At 44.2% G+C, this 22,031-nt stretch overlaps 1 protein-coding gene across 13 annotated transcripts in view; it reads left to right on the top strand.

Moving 5' to 3' along the window:
* NFIA (nuclear factor I A) overlaps positions 1-22,031 on the top strand; it is a 305,334-nt gene that overhangs the window by 170,081 nt on the left and 113,222 nt on the right. The gene's annotated exons all lie outside the window — the stretch shown is intronic.

Genomic DNA, 22,031 nt, shown 5'->3' with positions numbered 1-22,031 from the left:
ACCACACATGATATATGCTATATTTTTAAGGGTCAAAATGATAAGAAAATTTAACCTTTAAAAACAATATATAATATACATTACTTATCCTGTACTGATCCCGAGCTACATACTGTATTATACTCCAGAGCTGTACTCACTATTCTGCTGGTGGAGTCACTGTGTACATACATTACTTATCCTGTACTGATCCTGAGTTACATCCTGTATTATACTTCAGAGCTGCACTCACTATTCTGTTGGTGGAGTCACTGTGTACACACATTACTTATCCTGTACTGATCCCGAGCTACATTCTGTGTTATACTCCAGAGCTGCACTCACTATTCTGCTGGTGGAGTCACTGTGTACATACATTACTTATCCTGTACTGATCCCGAGCTACATTCTGTGTTATACTCCAGAGCTGCACTCACTATTCTGCTGGTGGAGTCACTGTGTACATACATTACTTATCCTGTACTGATCCCGAGCTACATTCTGTGTTATACTCCAGAGCTGCACTCACTATTCTGCTGGTGGAGTCACTGTGTACATACATTACTTATCCTGTACTGATCCCGAGCTACATTCTATGTTATACTGCAGAGCTGCATTCAGTATTCTGCTGGTGGAGTCACTGTGTACATACATTACTTATCCTGTACTGATCCTGAGTTACATCCTGTATTATACTCCAGAGCTGCACTCACTATTCTGCTGGTGGAGTCACTGTGTACATACATTACTTATCCTGTACTGATCCTGAGTTACATCCTGTATTATACCCCAGAGCTGCACTCACTATTCTGCCAGTTTTAGTTGCCATCAGCTTGTCAGGACAAGTAACGATCTACCACTGCTTGCACAAGACTTCAGTCCTGTGAGGATTCGGCCAGCAACGTCATGACAATTCATCTGTCCTGTGGACAATGTTGCAGGCGTCAGTCACTTCGATTGGAAGGAGCTAAGCTTCTCCGTTCTGTTGGTTTGGTTGGTTCTGCATGCTGACGGGTTCCCTATCAGCAATGCCCTCATCTACCATATGAGAGCCAGCCACTCGTAGGCCTTATTCATACGGGCGTTTTTACACGCCTATTATACCGCAATAACGCATCAGCCGAAAATTGCGACCCTGTGCGTCCCAACGCGTTCATTCACAAGGGCGATTTTAGGGCACGTGAAAAAAAAACGCAGCGTGAAAATATTAAATGGACGACCGCTTTCAGTCGACGATTTTTCACGCTGCGTCAATAGATAGGTCTTCACCGAGAACCATCGGAGGCTCCCATAGATTCCCATCGTGAACGAAGACAGCCGCTCTAAGCATTAGAAGTAAAGGTGAGCGAGCACGCTCGGATAAGCCAGGTACTCAAGCGAGCCTCACTCTTCTCAAGTAACTGCACTCTTGTCCGAGCGTGCGGGGCAGGGGGCTGCGGGAGGTAGCGGGGAAGAGAGTGAGAGATCTCCCTCTCTCCTCCCCTGCCGCCCGCTGCTCGCCTCCGCTGCCCCCCCTCCCCTGAGCATGCTCAGACAGGAATACTGTTACTCGAGAAAAGCGAGGCTCGCTTGAGTACCTGGCTTATCCGAGCGTGCTCGCTCATCTCTAATTAGAAGTCATTCCAAGGATTTTTGCCGACCGACGAAATTCCGCGCAGCATTTTCATGCGATATGCCCGTGCGAATGAACGAGAAAACACTAAGTAATCTCGGGACTCGATCGCGGCTATCCTTCAGCCACCCGGTTTTTGGCCTGAGATACGGCCGGCGTAATATCACCTGTGTGAATGAGGCTTTAGAGTACGCAAAGATGACCTGCAGTGTAAAGCAACAAGTCCTTCTACTGCTGCAAAAGGAGTCATTAATGCCGTTCTCTGAAGAAGGGACCTCCAGGGTGAACCGTCACTTTAAGAATCTTTTTGTAGATTGGACGGTGTCCTCAGGAAGTTCCGCATTTGTTGTCTCCCCCCCCCCCCCCCCCCTAATTCTATGGTAACCGCGGCACGGAGACTCCGCTCGTCACTGTCACCGTCAAGCAGGGAAACTAATGTTCTTTCATGTGCTATTGGTTGTCAAGCAGTTTGCAGCCCCCTGTGCTGTGTGCTGCTCCGTCGCAGCGCCGCTATAAATCCGTTGGCAGGATCCTCCAGCCCCGCGGTCGTCGCATGCTAATTTCTAATATTCTTTATACAGCAGAAGGCTCTCGTTCTGCACGTTCCTCGCCTGGTGTAGTCACAGGAACATTCGGGGGGTCGATTCCAAATCTGCCTGTAACGGCTTATATGGCCACACCCATGAAAAGTAGACCGACAGCGCCCACTATGGGCTGACAGCGCCACTTCAAGGGCTTTATAGCAGCTAATCCTTCATGCAGATGTGATGACTGGAGGAGTTTATACAAGTTGCTTCTCAGTCCAAACATTCCAGCACTAATAGAAATCTCCTCTCTTCCCGACTGAGAACTTTTTATATGCGCTGCTGTCAGGGACGTTCCAGCCGTTACTTGCCTAAAAGTGCATTAAAGTAAGTGAACCTCTCAGCTGTAAATGAAGCTTAAAGGGGTTGTCTGGTTACCGAATAAAATCCCTTTAATTGGGCTGCCTGCAATTAAAGTTTTACTTACCCCCATTCTCTGCCGCACTGCAGCCCCCCTTGTGGTCCCCGTGATTGTTGTGTCAGTTGCGGTCATCGCAAGTCAAGTGACATCTGCAACCAATCAGAGGCTGCAGCGTCAACGCTTGTTCTGGCACCAGTGCCATGATGCCAGGAATTATGGAATGGGAGCTCTCTGATTGGCTGCAGTTGTCACCTGACTACTAGTGACGGTAAATGTCCCAACAACCTGCAGGGCTACAGCACTGGGTCTGGGCAGTGGGAGAGAAGTACAGCTCTGTGTATTATTTTATACAAGCAGCCCTATTAAAGGGATGTTGTCTGGTAACCCTCTATGAGCCTATAGATGTCATCAAGAGGGGGGTCCCCTGTGCAGAGGGACATCAGCCAATAGTGGTGCATGGCTTGTCCATATATTACATGATCAGCCATTCAGCATGCAATACTACTTATTTCCTGTAGTGGCCGCTACACAGAAGGCATCTGGTTGGTTACAGATTTTACCAGGGATAATGGCTGAAGGCGGATCTGCTGTCATTTTTAAAACAAGTTGTGCTATTTGCTGATGTAAGGCATAATGTCTATACCTACAGAAGAATGAGTACAGCTCTGGAGTATAATACAGGATGTAACTTGGGATCAGTACAGGATTAGTAATGTATGTACACAGTGAGTCCACCAGCAGAATAGTGAGTGCTGCTCTGGGGTATCATACAGGATATAACTCAGGATCAGTACAGGATAAGTAATGTATGAACACAGTGACTCCACCAGCAGATAAGTGAGTACAGCTCTGGAGTATAATACAGGATATAACTCGGGGTCAATACAGGATAAGTAATGTATGTACACAGTGACTCCACCAGCAGAATAGTGAGTGCAGCTCTGGAGTATAATACAGGATGTAACTCAGGATCAGTACATGATAAGTAATGTATGTACACAGTGACTCCACTAGCAGAATAGTGAGTGCAGCTCTGGAGTATAATACAGGATGTAACTCAGGATCAGTACAGGATAAGTAATGAATGTACACAGTGACTGCACCAGCAGAATAGTGAGTACAGCTCTGGAGTATAATACAGGACATAACTCAGGATCAGTACAGGATAAGTAATGTATGTACACAGTGACTCCACCAGCTGGACAGTGAGTGCAGCTCTGGAGTATAATACAGGATGTAATTCAGGATCAGTACAGGATAAGTAATGTATGTACACAGTGACTCCACCAGCAGAATAGTGAGTGCAGCTCTGGAGTATAATGCAAGATGTAACTCAGGATCAGTACAGGATAAGTAATGTATGTACACAGTGACTCCACCAGCAGAATAGTGAGTGCAGCTCTGGAGTATAATACAGGATGTAACTCAGGATCAGTACAGGATAAGTAATGTATGTACACAGTGACTCCACCAGCAGAATAGTGAGTGCAGCTCTGGAGTATAATGCAGGATGTAACTCGGGGTCAGTACAGGATAAGTAGTGTATGCACACAGTGACTCCACCAGCAGAATAGAGAGTGCAGCTCTGAGGTATAATATAGGATGTAACTCTGGATCAGTACAGGATAAGTAATGTATGTACACAGTGACTCGATCAGCAGAATAGTGAGTGCAGCTCTGGAGTATAATATAGGATAAGTAATGTACGTATACAGTCACCCTACTTTTTGTGTCATATGACATAGTTTATTGCATGCTAGCATCCTGTACAGTCCTTGTAATCAAGCACCTCATGATCTGGAATTTTTGCGGTTCACATGAGAAAGCATCTTTTGCTGCTGATACTATTTGGAGTGACAGGATGTAAATCTGACCCTCAGACGACTTTATTTTCTTTAATTAGTTCATTAATCCAGATATCTATTTATCCATCTGATTATTGGTCTGGATTAATCAGATTTATTACAACCCGTGACATAGGTGGATGGTGCTGCGCTCCGGCGCTGTGCTCAGTCAGCGCGCTACTTTCTATCTTCATGAGTGTAAGTTACAAAGGCATTTTATGGGATTGAATCCCACAATAAGGAGACTTGTAACCTGAATTTCCATTTGACCCGACTTCTTGATTATCTGAACCATCTTAGCCGTTTCTTTTAAACCAAAGAGTGAGCGAGATTAAAATCAGCAAAACTGCGGGATTTCATTTACGGGAACCGAGAGCCGGGAGCTCGGCGGCCACAGAGCGCTCTTTTGTCCTCTTCCTCAGCATTTAGCGGCAGCTTGAGGAACCGGTTTCACAACTTTCCGCTTATAAGACTGAACTTGCCGATGCATCGCTGGCATTCCTTTATTTTCTGAAGGTAAATCCGAAACTAAATACGCCATTCATTGCGGCCGCAGTGAACAAGTACACTGACGCGCTAAAGTGGAAACCCACAATCCCATCGAGAACTGGGTCGGCACTTTGCACCTCCAAATCCATACTAGGAGCCTCTGTGCATAAAACTTAATCACTATGTAAAAAAAGTCTTGAAACTATCTAATACAGTTCATGTTTCAATTCCTTTTCACAATCTCATCTTGCTGTCAGTGAATAGAAACATTACCATTGGCATTCAGCGATTAAAAACTCCATATGGGCCTAATACTTCTCAGATGGTTCGTAGCAGTTGTAGCTAGTCTTGACTATTCTCAGTGGGGTTAACGCAGTCGGCAGCACAAATCTCCCTCCTGTCCTTGTACTTTGCTACAATGTATCAGTGCAGGTCAATGTATCAATCTGGAGTCCAGGGTGTTTAGCTCATAGAATATTGTCCAGACTGGATACAATTGTAACAACTGTAAGATGAATTAGGTCTCTGCACGTTTTCAGCCTCTGAATAGAAACATGAATGATCCCATTCACTGAAAGCAAGCGGACATTTGACAAATGTGGATGAATTGAAGCAGAAAGTTTATTAGAAAGTTGTAGAACTTGGCGCATTGGTTTACAGTGCTGACATGTGAGAATCCAGATAGTTGGAGTTCAGGGATTATCCTCAGGAATAGCCGATCAGCTGGGGTTAACAGCTCGGGATCTCAACCAATCAGCTGATCAGGCGCCACAACACACAGGGTATTGTAAAGAAGCAGATCGCTCCAACCTCTTTGTACTGGCTGGAGTTGGTAATTATGGGCACAGCTCTCAATACCCTTCTTACCTATGTGTTTTGGTTTGCTGACAGTTGGCACCTGACCCGCTGATTGTTCAGGATTAGAGATGAGCGAGCGTACTTGGTTCGGGTGTTTTTGCACTCGAGCACCGCTTTTTCCGAGTAACTGACTACTCGGACGAAAAGATTTGGGGGGCGGCGTGGTGGAGCGGGGGGTAGCAGTGGGGAACAGGGGGGAGCTCTCTCCCCTCCCCCCCTCCCCCCTCTGCAACACCCCCAGCGCCCCCCGAATCTTTTCGTCCGAGTAGTCAGTTACTCGGAAAAAGCGGTGCTCGAGTGCAAAAACACCCGAACCGAGTACGCTCGCTCATCTCTAGTCAGGATCCCGAGCAGCAGATCAACAATTGATAATCTATCCTGAGGATAAAGGCCCAATTACACGCAACGATTATCGCTCACAATTTGTTCAAACGACCGAAAATGATTGATAATCATTACGTGTAAGCGTGGACATCGGGCACTTTTCATTTGAACAATGATTTTAAGGTGAACTTAAAATCCATCATTCAGCTACTGGAGAAAAAGCAAGCATAGGCTGTTATCTCTGCGAAGAGTCAGTAGATAACATTGTCAACTGCTGGTAACCTCAAAGAGAACAATGCAGCTGTGTTCACAGCTGGGCATGTGATTAATCACACACGGGGCTCTGCAAACAGCTCCTGGAGGCCCTTTTACATGCAAATGAAGATGATAACGTGTTAATGGCCATTAACACTTTCTGCAAAAAGATCGCTAAATCTTTCAGTCGTTTGAAAGATTATCTTTGCTTGTAAAAGGGTCTTTAGTCATCAATAGCATTTGCCTGGAAACCCCATTTAAGTCCAGATTTTCCCAATCTTGCAATCTTAGGCCTGATAGCAGCTCAGTCTCCGGATCGCTCATTTCAGGTTCAGGAGATCGTTCTGTTCTGTTTGAACAGCAGCGGGGATTGAATTAAGTCTCTTGAATGACGGCGGCGATATATTCCAGCCTGTTACAGCTCCGGCACATGGGCCAGCAAAATCTCATTTTAGCTTAAATTAGTTTTTGGCTTGGAAAAACTGTTATTTGAACACCTGCTTTATTTCTGCTTATTTCATGTAAAAGTCCAGTGTCAGGCCCTATAGAATCCACAAAGGTAGCAAACATAACCCGTGACCATCAGGATGATCCAGCATACCTATAAATGATACAATGTAACTCCTAACATGGCGCAGTGTTATAGTAGTGATGACGATGGGGTATATTCAGGGCATTAGTATAATATCTTGGCGGTATTACGCCGCGTCATCTCTGTGCTGTGGAGTAGTAGACGCTGCTCTCAGCTCCTCTGCGCGATCGGCTTCCTCTCTGCATTACCTCCGTTAATGTACAGACACATTTCCTTAAAGTTTAAGTGGTGATGCGGCACAATGTGTATTATTAAATACACTGGTGGATGAAGAAGGAAAGAAAAAAACGTCTTCAATCTTGTTTAATGACCCTGGCGCCGGCTGCTGCTCACTTCTTCTTAACGTTTCTTGCCAAAGTGACTCGCCAGCCTGCACTCCCGATACGTTGCTTTACTTTGTAGCGAAACGTATGTGAAGAGATCCGTCTCCTGTTACACATCGTGTTTTATCTCGCTGGACAAACCTCCTCACAAATATACATTATGTCATCACAACCCCCGCAGGAGACATCTATTTAAGCTTACCTAGACACTCGCTGTTCTGCATCCCCCATCAGCACCTTGGAGGTTGTTTTGGGGTGTAAGTATCACCCCTTACTTTAGCTCCTTACTGTTAATAGAACCGACTCCTTTAAATAATATTTCTCGCCAAAATCTTCATTTAAAAAGAGAAAAATGATAAAATTGATGTTATTTTAATAGCTGGACTTGTTGGGCCGGTATCAGTTAAGCGCCATATGGTCTTATTTGTGCACCTGATTTAACCCTTTCCAATCCACTGTCTGACGTCTAAAGACATTCTGATTTGAGGCTGTACAGCGTCTGATGTCAGTAGACGTCCGGCAGGGTATTCTTACTGTATATTACTGGCCGCTCTATTGTCGGGGGCCTCTCCAGCATGTCCAATACCGCAATACTGGCTTTAGCCAGCAGGTGGCGCCTTTGTAAAATGGCAGAAAGAGAAAACCCCCTAGGAAACCCTGAATCCAAAATTGGATTGCAAAGGGTTAATAGCATCTTGGCGGTCTTCAGTGCTGTCCATTTGGGTCATTGGATCTGCTGTCGGTTCTGGATTTGCAGACCCAAAAATGAGGGCGCTTGTTTAAAAGCGCCCATAGAAATTCAAGTGAGAAGCAATGTCGCAGTTATCCCCCAGCTTTCCCAGAGTCCACAATGGCGGATGTTAAAGCGGCTTAAGAGTCGGGCTGGGACAACTGCATCACAAGATTTGCCTTTCAGGAATCTCAGCTGAATGGGACCCTTGAATGAAGCGGTAATGGCAGCCATATTGGTTGTCACCCATCTTTCCCGACTTTTGAATAGCGGAGCTTGTAGTGATATGACAACCGAGAGGAAATCACTACATACCTATTTTGAAATATCAGAAAGCTGAATGAATGGCGAGTTCACACGTGGCGGATTGTGCTGTGGATCGGCATCAGAGGGATTAAACCTGCAGCAATGGTGCCGATTTTGGTGCAAATTTTGCACTGTGGAAGATCCACACCAAATCCACTCTGTAGGAATGCCGTAAGGGTTCGCTTCCTTCCCGTTCCCTTCCATCATCCATTGGCTATAAAGTAAAAGCAAAAATTACGAAGTGTCCCTTCTGTTTGATTTCTGATTTTTTTTTTGTGGAAACAATGGCGCAGCCGCCTGCGCTATTATTTGCATTTAAAAAATGGAAATGAAGCGGACCAGAGGCAAAGGGAGCGGAACCGCAGCACTTCTGTACCCACTGAAATCAACGGGAACCCAAATTAAACTGTTGTCTTCCATTCACCCTCATCGCAGAGAGAACAGCTAAACAGAAGATAAAAGCGGGGATGTGAACGAGTCCTTGCAGCGATCGATGGAAGCTGTGATGGCGGCCATATTGGTGGTCACACTGCTTTCTCAGATATGGAGGTCAGCTCAGGTTAATGTTTATATTTGCTATTCAATGAGTTCCTAACATAGGCCATTTCATTACTAAAGGGTTAATATATGCCCATCCCGGAGGTAATCCCAAGTTCTTGCCGATGGTCAGTGCTGGTATAGGGAGGACAGGTCAGGTCAATAGATCTCTTGCTGGTGGAGCCGGTAATGGACGGTGCGGCGCGGCAGACACCTGCTGCTGAGTGGATACAAGGCTCGCCTTTCATGGCTGGATACATAATTTAGCTGCAATTTACTGTTGAGAGGCAGATGCACTTGTGGTCGGAGCCGTTAATGCACAGTTCAGCTCTTAGCGGACCCCTGTATAGACAGTTCAATCGTCAGCATAGTTTTACATAGTTAGCAGGGTCTTGTCGGGAATCATTGTGGGGATGAGAAGTCAGGAACATTAACTGGCAGCCGGAGAGGATTCTTGTCAGTGATGCAACCAGCAAGAGGGCGAGACCGCCACTCAACTCTGACCCCCTGAGCTGGGAGACCACAGCGCTGCAGTGTCACACGTTGCTCAATGTTGGACTGTGCCCCTTAGTGACATAGAGGGGAACAGCGAGTGAGGCGTGCACTTTTTAATGGGCGGCAGTGTGAAAGAGAGATTGCTTATAATACAGTAGAGAGCAAAGCAATGGATAATGAGACAGTTCGTAAAGTCACTCTCTGGATCTGGACAAGTAAAGATGGCCGCACTACTTCTCCGACTATGTGATGCCCACTGTACATTACTATGCATCGGTAGTCTAAGACACTACATACTTCTCTGACTGGCCAGCATTGCCCATGGGGGCAGCACTAGTTAATCACAGCAGGTGTAGCGTTTTAGACTTATGATGGATACCAATACACAGGGTGCATCATGGAGAAGCTGGTGCGGCCATCTTTGTTTCTCCACATCTGCAGGGTCACTTTAACGGACATAAAAAGAGTTGCGTTGATCCTATTTTAGGTAAACTACGATCATCTCCGCTCAAAAATCGCAGTATGTTCTATCTTTTGGCGTTCCTTCGAAACGCCTCGCCCTTTGTTTTCAACGGGACCTTAAATACTATCGCATGGCACTCGCATACCATGCGATGTACATGCGAGTGCAATGTAATGTTTCCCATGGAAAGCAACGGAAAACACTTGTGATCGCAATTTCACAAAAGTGATGCAACTCCTCTGTGAGAGTGTCCTAAGCAGCAAAACTTGTGGACTTATATCTACCTTCCAATAGGTGGCACTAGAGAGACAATTTTCCAGCTTTATTTTAGGAGAGCTCATTTGCATGTTTGTTGTCAGTGAATAGGAACATTCTTCTATGTCTTCTGAGTCTGCAAAACCTCTACAGCCCTGATACATTTCACAGCTGAGCGTTTGTTACAGTTGTATCCACTTTGGACAACAAATTAAGAGCTACACAAGCTGGACTCCAGACTGATACATTTTACCTGCGCTGATACACTGTAGCAACAATCAGGACAGGAAGAAGATTTGTGTTGCGAGCAGAAATACGGCACCAGAAATACGTGCCCTGGGTCTTTTACCTGGTGCCCCGGGTCTCTTGATGCCAGCGATCAGTACATTTAATTGCAGCTTTTTCTTACCATTTACCTGCGCCCCTTGGTGTCTCAAATATTTGTATTTCGCCCACAGAGGATTGTCTAGACTGGATACAATTATAGCAAAACCTCAGCTGTGAGAGGTATTAGGGTTGTACACATTTACAGTTCACTGACAGCAAGCCTTAATGTTGAGAATGATGCTTAATTAAGATGTGTAGTGTATTACAGAGTTGCAGAACTTTTCATAGGGCCAGACGCACACCTGCTGAGAGGTTCAGGTGTAACTCCCACTGGACACCACACCTACACCTGTCTGTGACCCATATTGCGCCTGTCCATGTGAACACAGCCTAATGACCAAAATTAAAGGGCTTGTACTAGAATTTCAACCATAATCCATATCCACAATTTAGGAGGATTACTTGAGAAGGGGACTCCTATGTCCTGCTCTCCTGTCACTGCGGGGGTCTGTTTTGCCCCCGTAGTGATGTCACCCCGAATTGAGCATTGGCCGAGAATTGCAATGGAGCTGATGGAAATAACCGAGCGGATGCTACTCGGGTGTCTCGTTGGCCTCATTGGAAGTGAATAGAGCGCTGGTCTACAGCGCTTCATTAAGCCTCCTCCTGACTGCATGGGGTGCAGTAATCTCGCAGTGATGAGGACAGGGGACCCCCGTTCTTGAGTTAGGTGGGGTCTCAGCAGTGGGTAGGTGATAACTTGAAATTGTGCCACAAGCTACAACCCCTTTAACTGCGCTGTACAGTCCCATTTGATTATAATGGGGTCCTTTTAGTTTTCCCAGACAACATAGCGCAGCATTTTATGCTATTTCACCCAAAATATTAATGGAATTTAGTAACGGAGGTTCCAAACGAAGCCCTACTGATGTGAACAGAGCCCTGGGCCATAAATTCCACCTGACTTGGGATCGGGGGCTTGCTGCCGCTGTTACTACGGTATATGTTTATTTCCGCTGTCTGTAGAAGCTATATATATATTAGACTCGTACATGCGGCAGAGCCATCTCCCGTCTCATGTTCGGGTTTGTTACATTGTATATTATTTTGGTTCCACTAGACACACTCTGACAGGTGCTCGCAGGCTGGACATTCAGCTCTGAAGCTTCAGACGGATTGCCACCGAGAAATGCAGAAGTGATTCAACCTATAAGCCTCTCATTAGCTCTGTATCATGTAACCTGAGCGGCCCGGGTGATATAAGGTCACTTGGTTATATGGAATCTAGAAGTGATTATGTTTCAACTTGGCTAATATTTGTATCAGAGGTAACGTAAACATTGTGTGTGTTTATAAATATACAGTCTGTCAGAAACAATCCGGCACCCGGGAGAAGTTGTCATTTAGCTGCAAAACTCGGCATGCAGTTACATGTCAAGTCGGGCTCACAGGACTGCGTATATAGGTGCGCCGCACGCGATGGTCTCGCAAATCGGCACGCAGCAAGTACACAATGATATTCTGACCAGACTCCTAGGAAGTGTTGGGACCAGTGGATGCATGGGGGCTCACAAGGCGACCGCGCTCAGGACCCCCAACAGACCACCAGTATAGAGGAGCGTCTCACAAGCACGAGCAGCTCCAACTGTTTCATTGTCCAGCATCCACAGACAGGTGGCGCCATCCTTACAGGCTGTTGTGTCTGCTGGACCCATTTCCAGGTGCTTGGCTAAGGGACATTTGGTTTCACCGCGCCCATTATGTCTACGGCCCTTGATCCCCACCGTCGCCTCTGTTTGCAGTGATGTCATGAACAATGAAACTGAATGGTACGGAGTGAATCCAGGTTTAGTTTGGGCGCTAACGACGGCCATGTTTGTGTCTGGAGACCTCGAGTTGATCGTCTCAGTCCTGCCTTTGTTGTGGAGTGGCATACTGCCCCCTGCTGGGGTGACGGTCTGGGGGCCCATCCCATACGACAGTCAGTCACCCCAAGTAGAGGTACGAGGGACAATGACAGCTCAGCGATATGTTCAGGACGTCCTGCAGCCACATGTGCTCCTCTCATGGCGGCTTCCAAGAGGCAGCAGGATAATGCTCAGCCGCACACACAAGGGGGTCATAGGAATGTCCCCACAACAGGGTACTAGAGCCCATCCATATCACGTCTTGTATCCAAGCAAGAGATGGTAGAACAGGGTACTAGAGCCTCCATGCTCCCGTATCACATCTTGTATCCAAGCTACAGGCGGTACAACAGGGTACTAGAGCCTCCATTCCTGCCCGTATCACATCTGGTATCCAAGTTAGTGGTGGTACAACAGGGTACTAGAGCCTCCATGCCCACCTGTATCACATCTTGTATCCAAGCTAGAGGCGGTACAACAGGATACTAGAGCCTCCATGCCCACCTGTATCACATCTTGTATCCAAGCTAGAGGCGGTACAACAGGATACTAGAGCCTCCATGCCCACCTGTATCACATCTTGTATCCAAGCTAGAGGCGGTACAACAGGGTACTAGAGCCTCCATCCCCCCGTATCACATCTTGTATCCAAGCTAGAGGCAGTACAAGAGGGTACTGGAGCCTCCATGCCCACCTGTATCACATCTTGTATCCAAGCTAGAGGTGGTACAACAGGGTACTAGAGCCTCCATGCCTGCCTGTATCACATCTTGTATCCAAGCTAGAGGTGGTACAACAGGATACTAGAGCCTCCATGCCCACCTGTATCACATCTTGTATCCAAGCTAGAGGTGGTACAACAGGGTACTAGAGCCTCCATGCCTGCCTGTATCACATCTTGTATCCAAGCTAGAGGCGGTACAGCAGGGTACTAGAGCCTCCATGCCCGCCCATATCACATCTAAGCATTCTTTTTGGAGCATATGTCATCATTTTGGCGCTTGCATTGCTCCTGCTTTTATAAACTTTTGATACATTTTTTTATTATTTTAGTGGGATAATATTCTGTATACGGCGGTGAATCCAGACGCTCGCTGTAAACATCACCTCAGCACGCACTCCGGGGGAAATTTTGACCAAATTCTCATTTTGGCTTATCTAGGTGAATTTTGGCAAATTGGTATAAATTGTGGCACATCCCAACTTTTTATGCCTCCTCTATTGACTTTTCCTGACCTGCGTGCATCTCTTTAGCAAACTTTGCCAAAATTAGGCGCATTTGAACACATTTTGGTGTATCTAGTAGTTTTTCCAATGCTTCTAAATATTCACCACATTTACATTAACTTCTTTCATAAATATGGCAAAGATTACACCTCATACAATCCTAGAATGGTAGCGTTGGAAGGGACCTCCAGGGTCATCGGGTCCAACCCCCTGCTCAGTGCAGGATCACTACATCATCCCAGACAGATATTTGTCCAGCCTTTGTTTGAACACTTCCATTGAAGGAGAACTCACCAGCTCCTGTGGCAACCTGTTCCACTCATTGATCCCCCTCAATGTCTTAATATCTAATCTGTGTCACCTCCCTTTCAGTTTCATCCCATTGCGTCTAGTCTTTCCTTGTGCAGATGAGAATAGGGCTGATCCCTCTGCACTGTGACAGCCCTTCAGATATTTGTAGACAGCTATTAAGTCTCCTCTCAGCCTTCTCTTCTGCAAGCTAAACATTCCCAGATCCTTTAACCGTTCCTCATAGGACAAGATTTGCAGACTGCTCACCATCTTGGTAACTCTTCTCTGAACTTGCTCCAGTTTACCCAGAACTGGACACAGTTTTCCAGATGAGGTCTGACTAAGGAAGAGTAGAGGGGGATAATGACCTCACGTGATCTAGACTCTGTGCTTCTCTTAATACATCCCAGAATTGTGTTTTCCTTTTTGGCTGCTGCATCACATTGTTGACTCATGTTCAGTCTATGTCAGTAACTAATAGAGAATCGGAGCAAATTACGCCTTTATTTATAAATAAGCCCTAATGTGCCTTATTCGCTATTCAAAATATGACACTTTTCTGGTGGAAATTATGCCAGAGAACTGTCTTACATGCTTTGCACCACGTTTAGAGCTCATTCACACAAACGTAAATGCTCTACGTATTATGCGCGTACTTTTTTTTTACTGAACTTTTGGTTTTTATTGAAAAAGTTTTTCACATATTTACAAAATGTGAAAATAGACGTTCACTTATCATTGAGGTGGTGTATAAAGGAAATGTTCTTTTTCCACGTAATATGCAGTGATTAGAGCCCAGTGATTTCAATAGCTTAATTCACAACTGCGTATTTTCAATGCAACTTTTGGTCGCATGTCCGATCTTGGTGCCTTTTACGCACCGTAATTGTTCATTGAAATTAATAGGTGTTCGTAAATATGCAGGAAATAAACAGGAAACCTACATATTTACTGCATATTTACATACAAAATCAATGGGATTTTGTGCATTTGATTACACGCGCAAATTCATGTGCGCAAAAAACTGCCAATAGGTAGAAACATGGAAGTTATCAGTGTATTTGAATACACTGTAAATTCGCAGACCGAAATGTGCATACGGCGCGCTTAATATGTGTTTTAAGAATCTTCTGGACAGTTTTTCTGGCTTGTCCAAAAAATTGCGCGCATTATACTCAGCGTATACTCATTATACTCAGCATGTGAATGAGCCCAAAGACTAACATTTAGACAGTATTGGTAAATAAGCTCCAACTTATCTGCATATGTGGGGAAAATCATACAGCATATATTCAATGTAGGCAAGTGCTGTAAGGTGCAGAGCAGCCTTCTGGCATTGAGCATACCTTCTGCATACAATCTGGAGCTCGTCATTTGCACTGTCTGTAGCCTGATCTAGATTTATTGTTCAGCTGTTAAGGGATGTTCTGTATGATTTGCATTGTGAAATAGAATGACCCCCATGTGTGTCGAGCCTCAGCTGTCCCTCCACCGTCTGCTTGGAAGTTCTGATTGGACAAGAATCTCAGACAGGTGTCTTCATGGGGTCTTTACCATGGCTGTGATTCTCCATTGACATTCCTCCCTGAGTGTCAGGTCATACAGCGGGGTCTCACTGCGCGTTGGGGAATTTTGCAATTTTTTACAGGTCTGATAAAAATAAAGTATAATGTACATCACTAATATCACGATAGAACAGCCCGCTCATATTGTAAAGGAGGAAGCAGCTATTAGGTTACTGCACATCGCAGACTGAATGGGACACGTCTTCTTTTTACTAACCTGCCACTAATTCTACTAAGAAGGAACTGCTAGTTATTCTTAAACAGGAGGGAATATAATCTGAAAATCCTTATTGAAAACTGGAGTTGGCACAAGAAAGTCGTACAGAAGAACCCGGACTGCATCATAAGGGACTCCGGAAGGGTCTAGAAACCGAGCAAGATGGTGCTTAAAATTAGCAATAACTGAGCAAACCTCTCTGCTGCTTCCATTGTTGTTAACAAAGACTAAAGACAGTGGTGCATATATGAGTTACACGGGTACTCCGTAGGTAGGTAAAGGTGAAGTCCCCTGGTGCGAGCAACGAGTCATGCCTGACGCCTAGGCTGAGCCAGAGCTTAAGAACTGCTTTTCTGCTACCTTAACATTCTGCGCCACACGAGGCCCATTCTATTCCATAAGGGGGCAGTATTATAGTAGTTATATTCTTGTACATAGGGGGGCAGTATTATAGTAGTTATATTCTTGTACATAGGGGGCAGTATTATAGTACTTATATTCTTGTACATAGGGGGCAGTATTATAGTAGTTATATTCTTGTACATAGGAGGCAGTATTATAGTAGTTATATTCTTGTACATAGGAGGCAGTATTATAGTAGTTATATTCTTGTACATAGGAGGCAGTATTATAGTAGTTATATTCTTGTACATAGGGGGCAGTATTATAGTAGTTATATTCTTGTACATAGGGGGCAGTATTATAGTAGTTATATTCTTGTACATAGAGGGCAGTATTATAGTAGTTATATTCTTGTACATAGGGGCAGTATTATAGTAGTTATATTCTTGTACATAGGGGCAATATTATAGTAGTTATATTCTTGTACATAGGGGGCAGTATTATAGTAGTTACATTCTTGTACATAGGGGGAAGTATTATAGTAGTTATATTCTTGTACATAGAGGGCAGTATTATAGTAGTTATATTCTTGTACATAGGGGCAGTATTATAGTAGTTATATTCTTGTACATAGGGGGCAGTATTATAGTAGTTATATTCTTGTACATAGAGGGCAGTATTATAGTAGTTATATTCTTGTACATAGGGGGGCAGTATTATAGTAGTTATATTCTTGTACATAGGAGGCAGTATTATAGTAGTTATATTCTTGTACATAGGAGCAGTATTATAGTAGTTATATTCTTGTACATAGGGAGCAGTATTATAGTAGTTATATTCTTGTACATAGGGGGCAGTATTATAGTAGTTATATTCTTGGACATAGGGGACAGTATAATAGTAGTTATATTCTTGTACATAGAGGGCAGTATTATAGTAGTTATATTCTTGTACATAGGAGCAGTATTATAGTAGTTATATTCTTGTACATAGGGGGCAGTATTATAGTAGCTATATTCTTGTACATAGGGGGCAGTATTATAGTAGTTATATTCTTGTACATAGGAGGCAGTATTATAGTAGTTATAGTCTTGTACATAGGGGGCAGTATTATAGTAGTTATATTCTTGTACATAGGGGGCAGTATTATAGTAGTTATATTCTTGTACATGGGGGGCAGTATTATAGTAGTTATATTCTTGTACATAGGGGGCAGTATTATAGTAGTTATATTCCTGTACATAGAGGGCAGTATTATAGTAGTTATATTTTTGTACATAGGGGGCAGTATTATAGTAGATATATTCTTGTACATAGGGGGCAGTATTATAGTAGTTATATTCTTGTACATAGGAGCAGTATTATAGTAGTTATATTCTTGCACATAGAGGGCAGTATTATAGTAGGTTTATTCTTGTACATAGGGGGCAGTATTATAGTAGATATATTCTTGTACATAGGGCGCAGTATTTTTTAGAATGATATTACTTTGATAGGTTTTCTTCATTATGGAACCAGGCAAATCTGCACAGATTCCAACATATTGGGGTTATAACATGGGCTACAAATCTTTCATTTAAAACCCTTTATTTCCGTGACTATGGGTGTAGCTCCTCCTGGCTGCAGTGAGTCTGGTGTCATTGTTGCATTACTGTAGAGAGGAATGTCCTTTCTCTTCAGTATCTCCTCACCAGTGACCCCTCACATCTGTCCTTACCCTGCCCGCTGTGTATAGCTATTTACATTACTTTATCTGTATATCCTCCTGGTTTAATTTTGCCGTTTGGAGGCTTTACACAAATCTATCAGTTTTTGGAGCGCCCGGGCACGACTCTTGCAGCAGTGCTATTAAAAGCCAATATCATGTAGTGCAGCAGTCACTGTGATTTAATGAGTGACCCCATCCAAACCCTTCACTGTAACCTCCTAGTGTTTCTGCTGCTAGAATGATTTTCTGCACTAAAAGTCCTCACACTTTTTCCATTTTCTTCTCCCAAACATTATAATTGGCACTTGTTTGGCAGCACACACTTGGCGTTATACATAAAGCAGATCTAAACTCAGAGTATTGCAGATGCTGGGAGCCAAACCCTGGCAAATCCGCTTGTCTGGAAGTGACAGATATATTGGTAAAATAGTAATTACTCCGAACAGTTCATTAGTTTAACTCTTGTTTAATGGAAAGTATTTAAAAGGGTTATTACTGGATAAGAAAAACATGACTGCTGTCTTCCAGAAACGGCGCCACAAATGTCCAGGGGTTGTGTCCGGTACTGCAGCTCAGCTTAAAGGTTTTTTTTAGGATAAAAAAATATTGATGACTTATGCTCAGGATAGGTCAGAAATATGAGCTTGATGAGGGACTTATGACATAACCACCTATCAGCTGTTTGAAGGGGCCAGGGCTGTCGGATGAGCTCTGCATACTCTTCATTGGCCTGTGATGTCACTACCATCGGTGACATTGCCTAAGTGCAACGAAATCCCATTCAAGTTAATTGGATTGAAATGCAATACCGGGCACCACCACTGCGAAATGAACACCTTTAGTTTATTTAAATATGGCTGAGCTGCAATACCAAACACAACCTGAGTACAGATGTGGCGCTGTTACAGGTAAGAGGAAATAAATAAACTTCTACAATGCTGTTCAATTCTAATAATGCTGGCCTACTGAAACTCAAATTAAGACACACTTATGCTATCGACAGATCCTCTGCAGCCGGTTAGTGGGGTGTTTGTAGTGATACTATTGGCATCATGGTAATGAAAGGTGATGAGAATAATTCTTCATGTAATTACCAGTAGTCAGACTCTCTACTCATATATATGTAAATGTTGATGCAACATGATGCCACTAACATTCACAACTGCCCATAAATCTGGTGGAAATGTAATTGTGACGCCAGCGCTGGCACTGGTATATAGTTTGCATATTGGCAGCCTAATCAGTAATTAATGGGTACTCCCAGCAGTGACTTTAATGGTATATCCAGAGTTCCATAAAGTTCCTGTAGGTGTGGGTCCTACCTTTGGGACCCACACCTATCCCACCGTTGCCCCTGTTCCTGCTATACAAGGTGGCTGGGAGTGGTCGAGATTATGGAAACAACCACGCAGCCTTTGCTACGCTGTTTCCATAATTCCCATAGAAGTCAATGCCATTAACAATGCAACACTATGAAAGACAGGAAAACAACATATTTCAGCCATACTTGGCTGTTTTTGCAATCTCGGCCACCTCATTTAGAGTAGCGTTCACATTTCGGACATGTTTGGCCTAGATCGGAATGCTCCTTACAGTAGGGTGAGAATTGAGGCCCTGGGGCCCATAGAAGGAGTTCAGGATGGAGTTATAGAGTGGGACTTCCCATCTGCTTCCTAATCCGACCTGGAAGAACAAGTGCCAGACTATCAGATAATTATTTATAATAATCCGTCATGGGATTCTTTTGCCAGAATATTAGGATTTGCAGATCATTGATGTTGGATTAATGGAATTTTAATATATACACCTAATATGCCCAATTTATGGCTCATGGACCTCAGTTAAGGTGCCCATACAACTTCCACAACGATCGTTTGTCTGACAGCTGTTTCCCCTGGCTCCATCATACACATGAATGTTCATGTATTTAGGGAGGTAAGCCGCAGCCAGACAGCTCTAGCACCAGTGTATCTCCCAGGGGACAAAAGGATAGGGCATTGGAATACAGTATATCCAATTCTTCTTTCCATCATCTGTCCACGGTATATTGAGCCGCCACCATACGCATCACGGAGTCGCCTGAACCCACCATCATCCAGTGTTCGGACAACTATGGTGTACGAGGCCTGCAGCCCTCAAGGACTTCACCCCAGACTCTGAGCCACAAGCATCGGCACGTAATGCGTCCTTCTGTACTCCCTTCCCCGTCACTTGTAAGCCATTACATTACATTACACCTCCAGATCTCGCTCCGAAGAATTCTGCTGGCTCCGTTTATGAAAACTGAAGAGGTTTTGTGAGATTGTGGTGTTTGCATAAACTGACATGGGGAAATGAAATTCAAATTGAACTGGGAATTTCAGGCTCGTTAATGTGCATAATTAGTCCCTCGTCAGCTCGGGTTGCCGGCAAAATTTATTGGGTATTTCTTTACGTCTTTTCTATTTTAACTTGCAAGTTCTGATATTTCACTTTAACCTCTTGGAGAACTGATGTCATTGAATATGCTGAATATTCCACTTGTTGGATCTAAACTGGGCCAGATGGTTTCTGATTGGTTGTTGTAAGAGATCTTATCATAAACATAGCTTTGTAAGGGGAGGGACTTTTTTCTTAAAGGGATTGTGTCACGACTACATGTTCTGTCCCCATGCCTTGTGTGCATAGCTGGTCATCAAGGTGAGCCATGCAACATTTTTGTGTCCGACTACGAAATATGTCACAATGGATGCCATCGGGACACAAAGCTGTTCTCATCGCACACTGTGGGGTCTTTATGGTCATGTTTCCATTTGATGTTTTTGTACTAGTAAGAAGGGAATTCTGAGGGCAGGGCTGTAGATATTTCAAGGTGGCCTTACAGGAATCTTTCTGAGGTTAGTTTCAGATGGGTCACAGTTTGTTCAGTGTCCCGGCCCAACTGTGGGTCTATTAACACAAATGGGACAGGATACTCGTCCATAACACGGGCACTAAAATATGGTTATGAGAATGTAACCTCAGATTGGTGTTAAGGGGTCCGGTCCATTTGGGTTACATTTTTTCTACACCATTATGAAAGCCCAAATAGATAAGTCTATGATGGAACCAAATGACCCAGGATAGACCTCACTGACTATAATGGGGTCTTTCTGGCTCTTTATGCTGTCTGCCATTCACTTGGATGGCGTAGTGGAATTTTGGACCGCTCTACACCGGAGGTCCCAAACAGATCCACTGATGCAGATGTGAATGGAATTTTTTTTCTATTAATGACCTATCCCCAGGATCCTGCGGGGATCAACTGATTTTTGGCACCACTGTCAATGTAGTCAATGCTGGAAACAGATTGCGCTGTCTGTATTGCAGCGGACTGAATTGATACCAAAGGCACAACTCCCATTCTATGGGAGCTGTGCCTGTAGTACCTAACTGGGCTGCTGCAATCTTAACAGCACTATCTGCTTCTGGCGCTGACCACATTGACAGTGATGCTGATCGACAGGGATCCCGATCCCAAGACCAATTGAGGATAGCTCAATAGAAAAGATCCCAAAAGTCCTAATAATGGGACCTCATCCACAGTTTCAGTGTTGCATGCAGCCATGAATTAGGAGTAGTTTGAAACTGATTTTAGTGACATTAACAGATCTTTATAGTTAAACTCAATTCTATCCACCTCCTCCAATGCCGCGTGGGACCTTCACAGTTAAGCACCACCCCTGGTTGAGTTTGCATTGTAGCTGGTGGCTCCGTGCATTGCATCAGTCTCCGCTAATATCCTGTTTGTCCTATGATTTACACAAAGGCAAATGCAGTACTTCATATAGGACAACTTCACTGCAGCAATCCGTCAGTGACATTGCAAACTCATCTGGGCTGCTGCAGAGCTGGGTGAGCAAAACTCGCATTATTACACCCTATTAAGCCAGGACCGGGAAACACTTTCCAATGAACATAGAGATCTGGCCTGGGATTGTCGAGCCCTTTGTAGGAGGCCGCAGAACGGAGTTTTCTATTCATACATAGCCACTTCCAGCTGTTGTTATTGAAATCCCCACATAATCTCTCGGGGTCAGAGGACAGTCATCCATGACTGCGGCTCTAAAAAGGTTATGCTGATTTCAGTTGTCAAATATTGCCCCCTTTTCTCTTTTTTTCAATAACCGCCATTCTGCCTTTTCAACAGGAAAGATCCAGCCAAGAATTGTATTACATGAATTTAAAGTCTTAAAAGTGTTCCCTCATTGTAGGAACACGACATGCTCTGGATGGGATAATTCATTCCCCTTTATTGCGGGAAGGCGTTTTTTTTTCCCTTCCTGGGATTTCTTGAATACATTTTGCACTGGATTTGGGCCGTCTTAGAAGCCGAACAATAGACGTCTGCCTAGTTGGTAGGAAGTTGCTGTGTTTTACTTGTGCAGTCAAGATCAGGAAATATTATGTGTAGATCAGTCA

The sequence above is a fragment of the Eleutherodactylus coqui genome, chromosome 3 (assembly GCF_035609145.1).
Source record: "Eleutherodactylus coqui strain aEleCoq1 chromosome 3, aEleCoq1.hap1, whole genome shotgun sequence".
Lineage (NCBI taxonomy): Eukaryota > Metazoa > Chordata > Amphibia > Anura > Eleutherodactylidae > Eleutherodactylus > Eleutherodactylus coqui.
The sequence above is the reverse complement of the archived record's forward strand: the minus strand, read 5'-3'. Positions and strand labels throughout refer to the sequence as shown.